Genomic DNA, 6289 nt, shown 5'->3' with positions numbered 1-6289 from the left:
CGCATGAACAAAATCAAAAGCCATTATTTTGCAGAGCTCTGCAGCTGGGATATAATAGCACAGCAATAACAAAATAAGGAAAAGGAGAATGTATTCATATGTATTGTGAACATAGTCACTAAAATAATTGAATGCTAAATGCTAATTTTGCAACAGTTAATATAAACAGTATGGAGCATTAAGCAGGTAGACAAGCCAGGTTTTTTCCTTTAGAAGAGACCTAAAAGAGACTGAATATTGGACTCTAATAGTGCATTTGCATGAGTGTGAAACAGATAAGGTCTATGAACACAGTACTGGTGGCTTGCAGAAATACATTAGTAACTTGTTAGTAACAGAAACAGCACTACGTTACGTTACTATCTATTTACTGATGTGATGCACACAAAACACCATCCTCATCTTAGGCTCCTGTGGCAACTGTTTACTGTCAACAAAGAAGAAGAATGTGACATCCATTTTATATTTTTAAAATATGTGTTTGGGACTTTTTAGCCTTTATTCAATAGGACATTGGAGAAAAGACCCAGTGAACCTGGGTGAACGATCAGTTGGATAACATACAGTAATTGGCCTTGGGTCTTTGCATTAGGCTTACAGCATCTGGGACACCCGCTCACCTCAGGGAGTTAAACCAGTGACCCAGCCACTATCTTAACCTATTATGAGGCTAGAGCCAACCCCACCTGTCATAGGACAAGAGGTAAGGTCATGCATTAAGAGTGTGCATTTGGTTTCCCTTAAGACACAGTAGTGCAGCCTCGGCATATTTTAAATATATGTGATTTTATGGTTAATTATTATGTTTAATTAACCAGGAAGTGAACCTCTTGGGATTAAGAATCTACTGTAAGAGATTTTCCTGGGTTAAAATAGGCACATTAAACTAGCATGTTTTTTATTGGCAAGCAGTCCTGGAGAAAACCTAACTCAAGCATGGGCAATGCAAACACAGCAGGGCCTTACATGGTTTCAAACATGGAACTCTTTTTGGCACTTTGCTCATCAGTTTAGAAAATAAAGTCAGAACTCTGCCATGTTTCACTGCACTGACATTTTCTTTGATTTATGGTGAAAAATTAGCATACATGAATCTTGGTCAGGCTTAATGATTTTGAGTGACTACCATTGTCCTGTATCATTAACTTTTATTTGCCCCAGTTAGTCTAAAAAAAATCAGTTTGCTTATAAATTAATGCCTAAACAATGCTTTTATATATAAGACACTGTCTCACTGCTGAGAAGCTTTTTATTTATGTAAGGAGTTTTTTATCTTTTACTGCAAATGCTGAATGCTTAACTTCGCTGAATTTAACACACACGTTCCCGTACTTGTGTGTGTGCAAAGAAGCAGGGCTGAGCTGAGGGTTGGCCAGCACTTCCATTAGCTCTGATTGAAATTGAACCATGTAGATGAAATATGTGAAGGCTAAGAGATCTCTTTAGTACACACATATACACACACACACACACTGGAAAATATGTTCATGCGTACAGCTACAGGCCAATGGTTACAGGTCACAGCTCCACCAGACTGATGATGAATGACAAGAAGCAGAAGAGAGAGAAAAAGGTGGAGAGAGAAGAAGCGTAAGAGGGACGCAGAGCGAGGCAGTATTTCAGTCACACTTAGCAAACAGCTGTCACTGGTGAATCCAGATGCCTCATCACTCTCTGAGCCTTCAGCTACAGCGCTTTATCTCCACAGCCGCTAATGAAATCAACACCGGCCTGCTGTGTGCAAGCGTGTGTGTGTTTTGTATCTGCATGTATGAGTTTGGGTTGTTGTTTGGCTCATGTATTAAACAGAGCTGACGTTTCAGGGCTGCCTCACTAGGCTGAATGAATGTGTACATTAGCTTCTGTGGCGACTGAGCAACAGGGTCATGTATAACAAACTGACAGTGAAAAATTGCATTCTCACTGATGGTCTTGAAATGATTTGCATTACAGCTGGCTGTTTGAATGCACAGACTTCAGAAAATGTCCAATATGAAAAGCTACTACTGGCTGCAGACTTCTCATAACCAGTATATGTGTTATGCAAAAATTATATGTTAACTGACCCTTACAGCTCCTGTGGCAGTTTCCCCAAAATTTCACCTTTATTTTTAAGATGACAGCACTGTTTGGTTTCAGTTTTCTTCGGAGGAAGCAATTCAGTGAATCTGCAGCATCTGTGCAGGATGTTCAAAATGTGGTGTAAGCATGTGGAAGAGGCAGGCAGGGAGTGGGGACAAAGGAGGAGGAAGAGGGGGGAGAGAGGAAGATGGTTGTAATCAAGTGTATCAAGCGTAAGTGCAGACGGATGCAGGTTGTGCCCGTGGTCCTTGATGAAGTGCTGTTCTCCTGCTGAGCCACCAAACTATTTATATACAAGACACTGACAGCCTATAGGTACGGAAGAGAAAACTGCTACACTTACCACTCTTTTTCCCTTATTGCTCGATACCTCACGTGTATCCCCCCACTGTGTGCTATTGTACACAAAGCGAAGTCCAAGAGTTGCTCTCTCCCAAAATTTTAAAGTGTTTACAGAAGCAGTTGACCCTGTCCTGTGGTAACTGGTGTTCTGGACCCAGGGGCATCTGCCTCAAAATGTCTGGTTAACCAGAGAGCAAAATCCTGATGAGATCAAAGGTCACCCATGCATTTGGATTCATCAGATCAGAGGCCTTGCTGCCAGTATGCAACATCAATAATATACTAGCATCACCGGGATCAAGGGCCGCCACCTCTTCTGTTACACCACACCTGGAAACACAGAATCAGTGAGAAGATCCACCACCAATTTTTGTTATCTTATCACATTTAAGCAGTCATTCTTTTAACTTCAAATTGTTCTGTATTTTTCAGCAGCCTGCCCAGAACACCTCCTGTTGCAAAGCTAAATGGAGTTAGGTGATGGAGGCCATTTAACAGTCACAAAATACCTTTCATGTTGCTTCTTTTCATGATTCCTTCATGTTACATATGATGCATCATAATGACCAGTAACCTTGACATGGATTGTTATTTGCATTTTAACTACCGATGCATGGTTTGATATCGAGGTTTAGGTCTCCAAAGCTCCAGATGTTTCATAATGCTGCCTTTGACTTGACTTGATTTATCATTATAGATTCACAGAACTGATGTGATTTACATCACCTTGAGCTCTACATTCATTTATGATGATGAACATTCAGTATGGTAAACTAAGATGGCAAACATGGTTATTATTACCCTTCCTTAATATCGGCATTTTAAGTCACGGCATATGGCTACTGCTCCCCGAGCCTGATTATGCCGGTGTTTCCTTCCTGTGAAAAGGAAGTTTCTTCTCTCCACTGCTGCCAAGTGCTTGCTGTTGGAGTTGTCTTTTCATTATTGTACATTCTCAGTGTACCTACGAAACATCTTGAGGCAACTGTTGTTGCAATGTGGCACCATATAAATACAGTTTGAATGTAATTAGAAACTAAAAGACTACACAAAAAGACTACCTATCGCTCATCTCTACTTGAATAATGAAATACAGCCACTGACAAATTGCCTCTTCTGGGAATTCTGACACACTGATTTGACTATTAACCTGTTACATAAAGAGCCAGAGTTATTAACAGCAGCTCAGAACATAATGACATATTCTGTCATCTCTCAGGTGTTCACGCTTTGGTCATTTATTAGAGAACCTGCGCTCTCGGGGTCTGTGGTGAAAAGAACAATCTGAGAGGTTCAGTTCCCACATTAATACATTAAAATGTCAAAGCTATATGTTAAAATGCCAACCCTATTAATGGTGCTGCCAGTCTGCAAAGGTAAAATGTCAAGAGGGAAACAAATGCAGAAAACAATGAAGGAAATAAGGGGGAGACCAGTATAAATGCTGAGCAAAGGTAACAATCTTATCTCAAGGACTCATTCAAACAAATGCAAATACTTTGTTACAAGAGAGGTAGCAAAAAATAACTCAATGAAGTCGCTATTGCTGTGGTGATTAAAGATGGCAGATTATAATCCAAAGAGTGTGTAAAGAATTTTATACATAGTTAGTGATGAGTAGAAATCTTGTATTCTGAATTGTTCATTCAGTCTTTATTAGCAGTGAGTTGTGCTTGTTTAAGCCTAAATCAAAATGTCATTGTTTTCAGTGAAGTTGTTGCTTACTCAGGAGCTAATCAACAACTGCCTTGGCTTCTGAAGGGTACCCACTGGGAGGCTTCAATCACACTGTAGGGGTCAGTGACATAAGCACTCCACCTCGCCACCCCCAAAGTCACCTTTCAGTGATTGGGTAGGAGGTCGAGTGGAATAGATTGGGGGAGCAAGTGAAGACAGAAATGGGGCACGGATGCCAATTTTTTTTTATCTCCCCTTCAGCTCTGCTACAGCTTCACTACAGCTACACTGATTTCCATATTGTTTAAATCACAGTTGGTACCTTACACATCACTGATTTAAGAAATCCATTACACTGTCAAAGATTTGCCTAATGTAGCGACAAACACACTGAGGATGATCGCCAAAGTCTGCTGGATCACTAAGCTTGACTGAGCTGTGTGTCTTTAACCTTATTATTATAGTTTTCTTGCAAGGTTCCTACAACTTTACTATTTTATTTTATTAAGTTCAATTCATTTTTATTTATGAAGCACCAAATCACAACAACAGTCACCTCAAGGCACTTATATTTTAAGGTAAATACCTCATTATAATATTGAGTAAACCCCAACAATTAAATGACCACCTATGAGCAAGCACATGGGGACAGTGGGAAGGAAAAACTCCCTTTTAACAGGAAGAAACCTCCAGCAGAACAAGGTTTAGGGAGGCGCAGCCATCTGCAGTGGCCGTTTGGGGGTGAGGGGATGGAAACAGGACAAAAGAGTGGAAGACGGTCAGAGATGAATATGCCGAGTAGTGTGCACACAGAGAGTGAAAAAAAGGTGAGTGAAGAAGAAACACCCCGTGCCAGCAGCCTAGGCCTATTGTAGTTAGTTAGTTATCTTTAGCTGATGCTAAAGATGCTCTAACAATCCTTTTATTTGCTACTGTCAACTAGCTAGTGAGGACAGAAAATGGCTTCAAAAGTCTTTTCATTCATAGGTTACTCGCTCATTAAACACTCATCAGCAGAAACATTTATTATGTGACAGTTGTTGCTGATTAGTGGTTGTGATTTCGTAGGGTAAATTTGTACTGAACTAAATCTGAACAATAAATTTACTTCCCCAGTAACAAGTTAGCCATATCAGCAAAGCTTAAGGTGATGATTAAAGTGATGATGAATGGCTGTTGTGCGTACCAGCTATTAGTCACAACTATCAGTAAATGTGTGTAAATGCATAAATATTTAAAGTTAAATTGTAGAGATGAAAGATGTGATTTTTGTGACAGCATGTGTATATGCTTTTTAATGACAAAAAACAACTGATTTTTATATTTACTATATTTATAAAGTCACAAATGCAAATCATGTATGCGTGTGAAGCATAAGAGGAGCCCACTTCCTGTGGCTCCATGTTCTTATACAAAGAGATGAGGTGAGGGAGAGCAGCAAAAAAAGGTGAATGTGTCTCACTTGTTATGTTACTTTGAAATGTGGGAGCAGAACTTACAGGAGAGAGAGATAGAAATAAAGAAAGGCAGAAGCATGAAGGAGCGTCTGTTGCTCCTCTTGATAGACCCAGTCAGGCTATTCATTACTCCCGGAACGCCAGCCAGTGTCAGTTATATTACGGCAAAGCCATCCCTGACTGACGGCCACGAGTGGGGGGAGAAAAATGGCAGCAAAATACTGCTCCATGCCCTGGGAGAAAACAAGGGAGTTGCTGTGATGGATGGATGTGTTTGACCCAGGCGGGGTGGAAGGTAGAGATGGGTCTCTTCCAGATGAGACAGGGAGCCGGCAGAGTCTCTGCACCCCCCTGCTCGGAGCATCTCAGCCTTGTCAGGATGAGAGGCATCTTGCTAAGTTGCTTCCGTCAGTGCTTCTATCACTTGTGTCAAAACAGACGCTCTCCATATTCAACGGATAAAACTGGACCTCACGTGATTGGAATACTGAAGCAGAGCTAGGCTGTCCACTGGGTTTATGACAGCCCTGATGTCAGCAGGAGGGCAGATACCCCCCAACCTCTCTATAGCAGTCCCAAAAATATCATTGTAGTATCAGACAGCTTTGGGATGATTTTATGGCACTATAGGCTTGCACACACAGTAAAAAAAGTCTCTCTTTTTTAGGATCTCAACTATAGTATGCAACCAACTCCAATCTAGCCTTTGACTCCACACTCTATATTGCCTA

Source organism: Oreochromis niloticus, linkage group LG16, assembly GCF_001858045.2.
Source record: "Oreochromis niloticus isolate F11D_XX linkage group LG16, O_niloticus_UMD_NMBU, whole genome shotgun sequence".
Lineage (NCBI taxonomy): Eukaryota > Metazoa > Chordata > Actinopteri > Cichliformes > Cichlidae > Oreochromis > Oreochromis niloticus.
The sequence above is the reverse complement of the archived record's forward strand: the minus strand, read 5'-3'. Positions refer to the sequence as shown.